Raw genomic sequence first — 14,178 nt, forward strand, 5'->3', positions numbered from 1 at the left:
TATAATAAGGAGAAATGTTGTAGTCAAGTGAGTTGATTAAAAGGAATTATTCACTCAAAGTAAAGCATCTGGTTGCCTCACCTTTAGTTATTAATGTGTATTAAATAATTATCATTTAATTCATCTGTAAAAATACATTTTCAAGTTTGACCACCAGAGGCCAGTGCAGGTTTAATCGTAATAGTCTTTATGTTTAAAAAAAAAAAAAAAAGTAAACTTTTTTCTTTTTTTCTTTTTTTTTTTTAATTTGGGCTTCCTTTCTCTCCTCCCCAACTTCTGCTTCTCTCTTCTGAAATGACTGTACTTCGCCATTTATGGATTTTTTAAATCTGGACTAAGAAGACTATTTTCTACCTTACACTCCACACATCTCAGTTGAATTCTTGGTGTGGTAATCTGTTTTGCAGTCTTGGGTTTTTATTACTTTTTGACTTTATTATTTAGTCTTTATCATTTAATTTCCTAGAAGTGGAACACATCACAAAATAAATCCATTTTTAGAGTTATGTAAACAGAAGAGCGTGTTGCCTGAGAATACTAAGGGCATAGGACAATTCTCAAAGCCGGTGCTCCTAGCAGTGGTGAATGTGGTTGAAAAAATACTGAGCTAGAAGCCACATTATTCTCTGACCTAATGACAGAGACATCATTACTAAATCATTAGGCTGAACGGCTTCAGTTTTCTCTAAGATGCTCTAATAATTCTTCTTCAGCTTCATTAGACATTTTAGGTCACAAAGACCTGGGACTATTTGCCCTGCTATTTTTGAAGACCTTTTTGCAACCCAGAGGCGGAAATGTTTTCCCAATAGGCTATTAAGTAATCATTTTCTGTAATTGGATGGATTCTGAATATGGATTCCTATGGCTTCTTACCATCACTGGGTGGACTGGCTAAAGGAAGGTGTGTCCTCAGTTCCTGTTTCCTGGGTACAGAATGATGTTTTACTAAGGTAAATGTCTGATGAAAGGTCGGGTACCCAACAATCCTCTTTTTCCCAGCTCTGAAATGCTTCATGGAAAATTACCAAGAAGCAAATTCCATGAAGATAGGAAAGTTGGACATGTCTAAAATACTCAAATCAGAAGCTGAGATACTTTCCAGAACCTTCTTCATTTCTCATTTACACAACAAAAGTCCTTTCAAACCCTGTCTCTTCACTTTTATCATCTTGATCAGGATACTTCTTATTGAGGACCTCAGGTCTGAAATTCAAAATCACTTATATGTGTTGTCCTGGTAATAAAACCATAAACTTTAATACAGGAATGTGACAGATTTCTTAAATAAGTGGCAGGAAAATATATAAAAAATCTAAATCTCACAATATATATTCCAATAGATTTTTGTGCATTTTATGTGGGGGGTGGGGGAGCAACTGGAAGGAAGGCAATTTGGAATTGAACGCTTTCATGTAGGAAGGATTTTCTGCAAAAACCAGGCTCTTTCTACATGCTGCGCTATTTTATGTAAATGTGGATCTCTTTTCTGTGGCTGTTGCAAAAATTCAAAATGCCTAATTATTTCTTAACTTCAATGCTTTGTGGGATTGACTTATCCTCCTGAAAAGATGTTCCAAAATCATAAATCAAAGGAAGAAAAACGTAATTCCTCTGAGTTTTTGTGTGGTTTTACTGAGTTCTGCATCCCCAGCTGTTTGACTTACTATTGATTCAGGCAAACTTTTCAGAAAAATCTCTCAGAATCCAACAGGGCTTTTCTTATGACCCATTCTTATGCAGTTTATTTGTGGGAGAAAGAAAGAAGGGAAAGAGGGAGAGAAGCGCATCAACATAAATTGTTATTCATATTGGTTGGACTTTACCCTAAAAGAAAGTTCTTTATAGAACAAGAATTTGTTGTTTCTTCACAGAATTTATGATGCCCATCTACATTCTCACTAAAATGGACATAGATTTTGTTTAAATTGGTTTCCCAATAAAACAAGTTTATTTTAAAGCAATGAAAAAACAAAAGTATATTGTTTTTTTAATTTGTTATTTAAAAAGTAAATAAAATGCTACCAGTAATATCTTTGCATGTATATTTTGTGCGTTTCTGTGTATATGTTTATGAGGCTTATTTCTAGTAGAATTAATTATTGTATCACAAGATAGATACACATTTTAAATTTTGATAGATATTGCCACAATACTCTACGGAAGTTGTAACTGTATTTTAACCCTGTTAACACATTTCTCTCTACACTGCCAAAATGATTTTTATCAGTTTCTTAATTATTAACCAATGTGATTTGATTAAAAACGGCATCTAAACATCTAGGATGTGTAGGTGTATATTAGTTTGTGAGCTGAATTGATCAATTCTTTCTACGTATATCGACTCCTTATATTGCCTTTCTTGTGACCTTTCTTCATATTTATATCTCTTGACAATTTTTTCTAGGAAATCTGGGGATTTAAAAGGATAACTTGTAGGATCCTTTTGTTATGTTAAGGAAATTAATCTGTTCGCCTGTGGTATATGTTTTTTGGTAAATACTTTTCCTAGTTTATTTTTTATTTTGGTTTTGTTGATGATTACCACCCATACATTTAATTCTTACAAGGTAAAACGTATCAAGTGTTCCCATTTAACAGATTTTGGTCACACTCCCAAAATAATTCTTTTAAATCTCTATGATTTTTTTTCTAACACTTTTATTATCATGTCTTATTTTTAAAATGTTAAATCATATGGAGTTAATTTTAGAGCAAGGGGTGAAGATTTACCTATACTATTTTCCCCAAAACCTCATAACTTTTTTCAGCACTATTTGTTGAATAATTCTACTTTTCTTCAAAGTTCTGTAATGTTTTTATGTATGCCAAATTCCTATAGGCACTTGAGTCAATCTCTGAATCTTGTAATCATTTTCTGTGCTAGGATCAAAGAGTTGTACTTACTGTCTTAATAATATGGCTTAAAGTTGTTAAGCTTACTCACTGTTATTCCTCTTCCATTTCAGGTTATTTCTGGTTATTCTTATATGTTTACATTTCAAGATAAATTTAGAATAACCCTATCATGTTCCAATCAAACAAACACAGCAGCAACAATACATCTGTTGGGTTTTTTCATTTTGTTTTGTTTTGTTTTAGAAGGAGGAAGGGCAGAAGGAGAGAGAATCTAAAAGTCTCCACACTGAGCATGGAGCCAGACGTGGGATCCATCTCACAACGCTGAGATCATGACCTGAGCCAAAATCAAGAGTCAGTCATTTAACCAACCACCCAGGGGCCCCCATCTGTTGGCATTTTGATTGAATAGCATCTAAATCTATAAATTTAATTCAGGGACAATTGACATCTTTCAAATTTTTTAGTACTTTGATTGTGTTGCTGCATGGTTTTTATTTTATTATTATTGGTTTAAAATACCAGTTCTTGAAGAAAAAATAGCTCTTAGTTTTATTTATCAATTCTGTTATTTACCTTTTATATTTCTGTTTTAATCATTTTAATCCTCTGTATTGGGACACCTGGGTGGCTCAGCGGTTGAAAGTCTGCCTTCAGCCCAGGGCGTGATCCTGGAGTCCGGGATGGAGTCCCCACAAGGGTCTCCCTACATGGAGCCTGCTTCTCCCTCTGCCTGTGTCTCTGCCTCTCTCTCTCTCTCTCTCTCTCTCTCTCTCTGTGTCTCTCATGAGTAAATAAATAAAATCTCTTTTTTTAAATCCTCTGTATTTTAATCTGAGTCACATGTTTAATTCAATATTTTATTCTATCTCATAGTAAAGTATAAGTATTTATATATATTAAGTTTTCTATAAATATAGCTATAAATATAGACAAGTCACCTAAATTTCAATACACAGTTTTTATCTTCATTTTCTAGACATTCTGCACTATTGGTTAAAATATTCTGTTTTGCACAAGAATAATTAAGATAGCATTTTAACATTTCCATGTAGTTATGGGCAAAATCACTTTCAGAATTTTTTAGGGCTTCAAAGACTTACTCAGTTAAGCACCTGAGTCTTGACTTTTCGGCACAGGTCATGAGATCAGACCCAGTGAAGTCGAGCCCTGGATCTGGCTCTGTGCTTAGGGGGGAGTCTGCTTGAGATTCTCTCTCTCTCTCTCTCTCTCTCTCTCTCTCCAAAATAAATAAATACATCTTTAAAATTTCCAGGTGGTTAAAGTTTTTGAATTTTTATCTTTATCATTTTTATTATTCACAAAATTAATGTAATCCATATTCTTTTTATTTATTAAAACTTATTGAAGCAGTTTTTGTGCACTAAGATAGGGTCAATTTCTATAAGTATTTCATGGAAGCTTAAAAATAAGATATCCTAACTATTCTCAGGTGTTTAGATTCTGCATATACAAGTCAAATCAGCTTTATTTATTGTCTTTTTCACATCCTTTAAGCCAAATATTTATTTTTAAAATTTAATCTGTCAGTTAATGTTTCTATTCATTTCCTTTTCTATTTCTTGTAGGTTTGCTTCTTGAATTCTGATGTTATACTACTTAGTTCAGAAAAATTTATTCCAGTTAGATCTTCATTACAGAAGGTAAAATTTATCTTTATAAAGCTCCACTGTGCCTTTTAAATGTATTTTTTGACTTTAGCTGAGTTGCTTATGAGCAGCATATAGATGAGTTTTGCTTTTTGATCCATTGAGTCTTTTAATCTAACCAATGAGTTTATCCTATGTATAGTTATTCTTATAAACCCTGCTTAGTTTCACTTCTTCCATCTTATTTTGCTACCTTTTCATTTTTCATAACTTCCCTCTTCCCATCTTTTTCTGTACAATCTGTATTTTCTGGCCCTCTGTTTAATTATAAAGTGTATGGGCCCCTCTTCACCTTTCTGGTGTGGTGTAGTGTCTCTAAAAGTGTGAACCAGAGACCAAGAGAGTCACCTTGGTTCTTGTCACACAGGCAGATCCCAGGCCTACTGAATCCAGAATCTGAGAGGTAGAAAAGGTATAGACTTGCTCTTCACAAGCTTGCCAGGGTTTTTTCAAGGTATAGACTTGCTCTTCACAAGCTTGCCAGGGCTTTTTCAAATTCTACCAAGTCTTATTTAATAAAGCGTCAAACATAGGGAAATTTGTGCAACAAACCCAGATTTGAAAATCTGAAAGAATAGTAATAGAAACACCTGTACACCCCTAACCTAACTCTAATAATTGTTAGCATATTGCTTCCTTTACTTGCTCTCTCTCTCTTCCTGTCTCTCTCTCCTCCCTCCCTAGAGTTCCTGAAGGTAAATTCCACCCATGAAACAAATCCTGCCACATTATTTTAATGACCCCTGCCTTTATGGTTGAAGACTAGAATATTGTGCTTCATGATCACAATATTATTAACACATGATCACAATATTATTAACACAGCCAAAAAGCTTAACATTGATCCAGAAATATTATCTAATATGACATCTGTGGTTGATACATTAAGGGCCATTGTGAACCTCTAAGACGCCAACCAAAGACCCACTGCAAGCAGAGACTAGATACCCAAATGCTAACTAACTAGGGCCTGTCTTTATGGAAGGTCACTGGTGCCACCGAGAAAGCTGGTCCAGTTCTCTCTTTTTTTTTTAAGATTTTTATTTATTTATTCCTGAAAGACAAGGGCCTATGAAGAGAGGATTCCAGCCACCCTGTGGTTCCCTCCAGCTGCATGGGCAGTGCTAACATTATCAACAGAAGAGAATACACAGAACCCTGAGAAACAATAAGTAATTATTTAAACCATTGAATTTGAATTTGTTGCACAGCAATAGCTACTTGACACTTAGTCTATATTTAAATTACCCTGATTTTTTTAAATAATGTCCTTTATAGCTTCCTATCACTTTTTTGATCCAAGTCCATTCAAGACTTACACATTGAATTTAGTTACCATGTTTCTTTACAGCCTTTCTATTTATACCTGTCCTAGCTGTTTTTATCTTTAATGATACTGACTTTTTTATTGAAGAATCTAGGCCTGTTGTCTTATAAAATAGCCTATAATCTTGATTTGTCAGATCGTTTCCTTGTGAATAGCTTCAATTTAGATATTTTTATCTGTATACAATAGTTAATACGGTATATGTATCATATCAAGAGAGATGCTGAGTTTGATGATTTGATTAGGTGTTTCCTACCAGATTGAAATATTATTAAGAAATACTTTGAGGCTTTGTTAATATCCTGTTCCCCAACTAACTTTCCCCTATTGGCTACCACATCCGTGATGATCCCTGGTCTGAACAAATTATATCAGTAATTACAAAAAGGTGATCTTGTATATTTTTTACACAATATTCTTCTGTGAAAATAAACTTTTCCTGCTCCCTCCCTTCTCTCTTTTTCTATGGACTTGGAAACTCATTGTTGTTCTTGTTCAATGTGTCAAAATCTGTTGTAAATGGCATTGTTCTTCATACTTCAGCTCCTCAAAGTAGGCCAGCAGGGAGGGCCTCTCAGTGCCTCCCTGTCAGTCTTTGTGCACTTCTTAGCTTTCTGATACATAAACTCACCTTCTACTTCACCCACCCAAACCTTTATCAATCCTTTCTTCAAAGATATTAGTTCATTTTACTGGGAAGTGACACATAGAAACCAAGAATTGTCTAACTCTCTTGCATGCTGGAAAAATCATTTTACTTACGTGTATTCTTCATTTGTCATTTACTTCCCACATTTCTTTTCTGCTATTTTGTAGTATCTAACGAAAAGTCATGTCTTAGATCTTTCTAAATATCATGTTTTCAGTGAGGTTGTTATATTTAGATATGCAATTTGCTCAAAGATATTGTAGGGGAGGGGCTGGGGTAGTAAATTATAGCTTTTATTCCAGCAATCACTTTCAGAATTTTTTAGGTCTATTGTGTTCCTGTCCCAGTGGGTTAGCTCCTTTCATCTTCTGTGGTTTCCTATTCAGAGGAAGAAGATGCCCCCAGCAATAGATGGACATGGCTCAAAGAGATAGCACGTAGCTCATAGCTGTTCACCTGGTTATTAATCCCTGTTCTTCCAAATTTGATCAGCAGCCTGCTTCTCTGAATTAAGAGTCTAGATCAAACAAAATAAAGAGGACACCTCTGCATGTTTCCTTGCCCTTCTGCGGCAAAGGAGAGGCCCCAACAGAGGCATTTCCAGCTTTCCCTACCCTCACTCTATTTCTCAGTCTTCCTAATAAAGGATTTTGGTAGAAGCCACAGGATAACTTCTGCATGGCTTCACCTAGCACAGCTTAACTCTCTTTGGATTTCAAGGGAGGAACACGTAGCACAAATTAACCTGAAATAAATAGAATTTATTTATTTGTTTATATAAATAGGGAGAGAGTAAATATAATGGTATTCAGGCATGACTCAGTTCAGAATTGGTGGGCAGTCTCTCTCCCTCCTGCCACCTTGTTCCTTTCTCCCTCCGCTCCCATAACTGTTCTATGACTCTCTTTCAGCCCTACATGTCCTTGCTTGCCTTTTCTTTCCTTATTCTTATATAAGCTATCTCCACATGATAGTGTGAATTCACAAAAAGCTCCAGCTAGCTACCATTCTAGCTCCAACATCTCTTAAGAAAAGCGCTTTCTATGTCAACTAGAAACTACAGAGTCCCGAAAGACTCAGGTGACTTCAGTCACCTGCTTACCCTTGGAGCAATCACTAGACTGGGGGAATGGAATATACCATGAATGAGTGGACTGTTAACTCCTATGTGAGGAGGGAGAAATCTGTGAATGGCACCCCCAATAGAACATGATCAAAGAGAAAAAAAAAAAAGACTCACTCTCTCAAAAGACCACCTCACAAAGGAAGGAAGAGGCACATCAAATAAAAATAGCATGTATCCACTACAGCTCAGCTTTTACAACAGCAGCATCTCTGACCCAGAAGATATGAGGCAAGACATTTTGGTATCCTTATACCTATGTCCAATGAGGTAGCATCTGCTAATCCAACATATCAATGGCTCTTCAGAACCATATGTTGCTTCATGACATCAGAGACTGACCATAAGAGAGAGCTCTAATAGAAAAAGGAAATGGAAAGCTCTGAAAATCTTATCATTATGTTTAGACTAAGTTATGCTGCATCGCCAAACAATCCCAGAACCACAGTGGCTTATTCAGCAGGGTCTCTGTCTTGCTCTGAGATCTGGTGTTCTACATCCTCTTCATTCCAGGACGAAGGCTGAAGAAGCAGCTCTATCTGGAAACTTCTGTTCTCCTGGAAGAAAGAAAAGGGAGAAAGCAGAACCATGTGATGGTGTTCAAAACTTCTGAAGTGATGCCATTATTTCCACTCACATTCACCTTTTCCCGGTCAATGCCAGTGTCCCAGCCAACTCTGGTATCAACAGGGTAAAAAGTATATTCATTCAGCAGAGACAGGTGAGTAGAGAAATGCCTGGTAGAAAGTGGTTCAGGAAGGAGAGGCAGAAATTATTTTCTTGGTAATACAATTGACCACAACAATTAAAAGGGCAAAGAAAACTGTCTTTTTGAGGACATGTAAGCTATCTCTGAAGACTTCTAGAAATAGCGTGTCAGTAAATTGTAAGGGGAGATCATGGCTAGAATTTCTCTGAAATACCATCCATTGGCACCAAAGAAATATTGTTGATATGATTGGCTTAGGGAAAGACTGAATATACTGAGCTAAGCAAATGTGAAAGAGAGAAGGAGAAACTGTATATATCTTCCCCTGTTTCAGTAAAGAATGACCTATTCTTGGGGCACTTGGGTGGCTCAGTCAGTTAAATGTCTGCCTTCGGCTCAGGTTATGATCCCAGGGTGCTGGGATCAAGCCCTGCATCGGGCTCCCTGCTCACTGGTGGGGGTGGGGGGGTGGGGGTCCCCTCTCCCTCTGCCTTTCCTTCCTGCTTGTGTTCTCTCTCCCTCTCAAATAAATAAATAAAATAAATAATAATAATAATAATAATAATAATAACCTATTCTTAGGGTGGCCATATTATTTAATCACACAAATCAGGATGCCTTGGAGAATAAAGGGCAGGGGGGAGTTTTTTATTACATTGCACCAACTAATTAGCCTTAGCAAATCAGGACCTACAAGCTTCTACTTTTATCCTATGATTGCCATAGATTCTAATAATAAATTTTTGTGTATTCTAATTTATTTATTCCGCAAGATGAGTTTCATCACTGGACTCATCAAAATTTTAAAGAGCACTGTTTAAAATACAGCTTCTTGAGCCTTATCTATAGAATTAAAATCCCCACATCTGAGTGGGTGTGGATCTATGAAAGCATCGAAGTATCTAGTCACTTCCACTCTAGCCTCTCCTGTAGAAATACTGTACTTCCTATCCCACTGACATGAAGTTTAGCTGTGTGACTTGCACTGGACAATGAAATGTAAATGGAGTGAAGCTCTATCATAGCAGAAGCTTTAAGGCCGTTCATGCTTCCACCTTCTCTGTCTTCCCCATGCCAGGAGGATCAGCAGTGTTCCATATGGGGGCTGCTTCTTCATCCTTGGTCCTCCAGTGAAAAGGACATGGATCACAGCTATAGGTAGCCTAAAAGGGTCATGTAACATGAACGGAAATCTTTGTTGTTACTATGATTTGAAGCGCGTTTGTTTCCACAGCATAACCTAGCAGGATATGTCTGTATCTCATGTGAAAACCTTAATCAGAGATACCTGGGTGGCTCAGCAGTTGAGCATCTGCCTTCGGCTCAGGGCGTCATCCCAGGGTCCTGGGATGGAGTCCTGCCTCGGGCTTCCTGCAGGAAGCCTGCTTCTCCCTCTGCCTGTGTCTCTGCCTCTCTTTCTGTGTGTCTCTCATGAATGAGGAAATAAATAATCTTTAAATTAAAAAGAAAAAAGAAAACCCTAATCAGATTAAGTATTCATGCTTCATTAATTTTATTCATTATTCAGTTCTATTTCTTAACCTAAGCATCTCACACAGGACAAAGTACAGATGATGTGTCCAATGGTTATTGACTATTTTCATTTGACTAGTTGTATTTGTAGTACTATAGGTTCGCTGCCAATAATTTTCACTAGTTTTAATGTACTCTTGTATTATTTTTTCTGAAAGAAGGAACACATGCACACTGTAGACAACTTGAAAATATACAGTGCAAAAAAGAAATTACACACCCTCCTATAAAACTTAGATTACCACTGTTGATATTTTAGTTAATTTTCAAGCGCTTCCCAGAGATATTTTCATTATTTAATCATACTATACATTATCATTTTCTCATTTTTTTCTACGTGAATATGTCCTACATTGTCAAAATGCTACAAAAACATTTTAATGAACATATAGTGTTCCAACATGTCGAAGTCACAACTGAGCTAACCTCACCCGACTAGTTGTTTCCAATTACTACTATAATTAATGCTATAATGAGCACCTTTGTACTGAATCTTGTAAGCATCTCTATTTTCTTATATTAAATATAAGAAAACTTTAATATAAGAAATATTAAATCCAGAATTACAGGGCCAAAGAGTATAAACAATTTTAAGACTTTTTAATATGTATTGCCAAATTATTTTAAAGATAGGTTTTACCAAAAATATATACTCAACATGCCTTTGCCTCATAGCACACTTACCAGCATAGTACCTGACCATTATTTTTTTCCAGTCAGATAATCGAAACTAAGCTCATTATTGCTGTTTCCATTTCTAATAAGCTTGAACATTTTCTTATGTTGGTTAACCATTTGCCTCTTCATATGCTTTCTGTTGCTGTAATCTTAATGTAATTGGTCCATAGGGAGTCTTATTCAAAGTCCGCATCAATTTGTAAATGAATTCTCAGAATACATCTCATTTGTAAATTAGAAGCTGTTTATATTAGATACATGTTAGAATGGAACAAGAAAGGTTATGCACTAGCAAACTATCAGCGCTATCCAATAGATTTCTGCAGAGTTAGAAATGTTCTGTGTCCGCACTGTCCAGAATGGTAGCCACTACCCACATGTGACTATCGAGCCCTTGAAATGTGGTTAGTGTGACTATGGAACTGAATTTTTCAAGTTTATTTTATTTCAATTAATATACATTTTAATTTTAATAGCCACATGTGGCTAATGGTTATCATACTTGACATCACAGCTCAGGGAATGGGTCGGCCTAGGCTTCATACTTGACCTACTAAATCCATAAGCAAGAAGGGAAAACACAAGATCAAGAGGCAAAGTGCACAGTGTGAGGCAAGCTCAGTATCTGTAATTTAGATACTCGATGCATTTCTATGGGTTTTTCTTTTTTTATTATTTAAATTCAAGTTAATTAACATATAGTGCAGCTTGGGTTTCAGGAGTAGAATCCAGTGATTCATCACCCACACATAATATCCAGGGCTCATCCCATCAAGTGCCGTCCTTAATACCCATCACCCATTTAGCCCATCCCCCCACCCCACCCCCTCCAGCAACTCTCAGTTTGTTTCCTATAGTTAAGAGCCTCTTATGGTTCATCTCCCTTTCTGTTTTTATCCTATTTTATTTGTCCTTCTCTTCTGCTATGTTCATCAGTTTTGTTTTTTTAAATTACACAAATGAGTGAAATGATATGATAATGGTCTTTCCGGCTACCTTATTTCATTTAGCAGTATGCTCTCTATTTCCATCCACATTGTTGCAAATGGAAAGATTTCATTCTTTTTGATGGTCGAATAATATTCCATTATACTTATATACTACCTCTTCCATATTCACTCATCAGTCAATGGACATTTGGGCTCTTTCCATAATTTGGCTATTGTTGGTAGTGCTGCTATAAACATTGGGCTGCATGTGCCTGTGGGTTTTTCAATTAAAGTTGCCATGCTATCCTTGCATATTCATCTTACCATATTTACCATGTACCAGTCTGTATCCCAAATGCTTTCACATATTAACACGTATTCTAACAATTAGCCTGTAATATAGCTACTATCAATTTTTCTCCACTTTACAGGTTAAACAACTGAGGCACAAGGAGTTTGGCTTGCCTAGGAACCTAGAGCTGATAAGTGCCAGAGCCAGGGTGCAGCTCAGCTAGTCTGGCTTCAAAATCCATGCTTTTAACGCATCCACTCCCTAATATTGGCTGCTCGTATATGATCACTAGGGGTACAGAGTATGTATTGTACTTAATGAAATCAATTATACTATTGCCTGAAATGCCTCTAATAAGAGGTAAACCTTTTATTTCACAACTTAGAGTTAACAGGCTTACCGTCAAATCCCTGGCTAAAAACAAGAATTGTTTGTGAATGAAAAACTCACTACAAGAAAGTCAGTCAACCCATACATGAATTGAACTGGCTATCAAATCATTTACTCAAGTATTTGTCTTCACCGAATAAAAATCTAAAAGACTTCCCAGTTTGGCCAAAGAATGGCCTTGTTTAACTTCCACAGGGTGAGCCAAATAGAAGCAGTGCTTGGTGTTATTTGTCCTGCTCAGGAATTTTGCTCTTCAAGATTTATGAAAGTTGTATTTGTTAATCATTTAAAAGTCTTGCTCTCAGGGGATTGTTTTATTAAGGTTATGTCCTTTATCATGTGAAATGTGTGTTTAGTGATTAGAATAATGTATCAACTGACTCTTTTAATCTGTAACTTTCCAAAGCACAAAATTAATCTACCTTCAGTTGGCTCAACAGGAAGCCAATCACAAAGGGAATCAAAGTTTTCAACTGGAGATCAAACTTCTTTGAGTGAAAAAATTATTTGAAGGGATGTCTACTTTTCTTTGATATATAATTCTGAAATTGGTACTGCTAACATTTTAAAATTTTAAAAGATTTGAAAAAAAAATTAAAGTGTCAGACGAAATTAATATAATTGATTTCCAAACAACTTGTTTCACTGTCATCACATGTTCCTTCAGTATAGCAGGACTGCCTGTGCCTATGCCGTATCCTATGCAAACAACTGTGCTAGGCGGAACTTTAAAATCGTCCATGCTGTGATGATGTCCCAACTTCCACTTGATAGAACAGCTATCTGATGAAGGACAACCAATGAAAATGCAGATGACCCTTGGATCAGATTTAGAATGCTGCTTCAACAATTTACTAAACCCTACTAGTCTCTTAGGTGTGGACAAGTTAGAGTCGAGGTTTTGCTTGAACTGTGGCAGCGCAGCTTTGTATTAGAATTTACATTAGAATTAAGGTGAAGCATCGTGCAGAGGGTCATGTTCAAGACTTTGGACATAATAATTTTCAGCAATAGCTAATAGGAAGAACATACAGCTTGATGTCAGAGAGGCAAGGGTTAAAATCCCAATCTGCCACCTACCAGTAGTGTGATACTGGATAATTTAATTAACTTCTCCAAGCCTCGGTTTCTTTATCTATTATGAAGACCCGCTATTTGCCAGACTGCCGAAGAGCACAGAAGTGGGGATGGCAACGTTCCAGAGGCTGGTCACACAAAGAAGCAGAGAATGAATGCTTAAGCTGGGAGCCTGGAACACAAGGTGGTATCAGTGGTCATTAGAACGAAAATGAGTTCACAAAAAAGGCCAAACCCCAAATTGGTTTAACCAGGTTGTAAGGGACAAAGCAAAAAGTAACAACAGCTACAATAATGAAGTAGTGTCAGATGCATGTTAAAGTCACAACAGAAGAAAAGATAATGTGCCTGTCAGAACTCAAGGGGGTTTTTTGTTGTTGTTGTTGTTTGGTTTGGTTTTTTTCTGACTTCCCTGTGACAGATTCTTCATCCAGGACTTTTTAGAGGGTCTGAGAACCATTTCTGACTATGTGAAACTCAGTTTTCACAATATAAAATAAAAATTTTAAATATCAGCCCTGCCTGGCACTCGATTATTTGGAGGAACAAGGGAAATAATGCAAATGAAAGCATTATCGTGTAAACTAACGTGCTGTGACATTAACTGCTTGTTATGATTCTCGTTGACCTAATCAAGTATATTTAAGAGAAGGGCTTTTGCTTACATATTATCCGAGGAAATATAAATGTAAGTAGTAGTCAAAGTAATAGTTATTCTGAGTATTTTTGCTGCATAAGTGAAATGGGATTAAGATATGAAATCATGCACTTGTGTTTATATTGTTTAATGGTTTTAGATATTCTAGAAGTCGTAGGGACCTTAGAGAGACTGGCCTCAGCAATTCTAAGTTAACCTATCAACACAGAAGAAGAGACAAGTATACATTGTTGTACATTAGTTTTAATGTCTATGAAAGGGATCGAACATATCACCCCAAAAAT

General features: G+C 36.3%; 1 protein-coding gene across 4 annotated transcripts in view; it reads left to right on the top strand.

Moving 5' to 3' along the window:
* Positions 1-13,751, top strand: part of TMEM144 (transmembrane protein 144) — a 73,389-nt gene extending 59,638 nt beyond the window's left edge. The window contains exons 13-15 of one of the 4 annotated variants that reach the window (XR_003133417.3): positions 4,449-4,523; positions 8,142-8,349; positions 11,909-13,751. The gene's annotated coding sequence lies outside the window, so the exon portion shown is untranslated. Of the gene's footprint in view, positions 1-3,102; positions 3,678-4,448; positions 4,524-8,141; positions 8,350-11,908 lie in introns of those variants that run through there. The other 3 variants (XR_003133418.3, XR_003133419.3, XR_007402373.1) reach the window with 3 other exon arrangements.
* The last annotated feature ends 427 nt before the right edge of the window (positions 13,752-14,178 follow it).

The sequence above is a fragment of the Canis lupus genome, chromosome 15, assembly GCF_003254725.2.
Source record: "Canis lupus dingo isolate Sandy chromosome 15, ASM325472v2, whole genome shotgun sequence".
Taxonomy (NCBI): domain Eukaryota; kingdom Metazoa; phylum Chordata; class Mammalia; order Carnivora; family Canidae; genus Canis; species Canis lupus.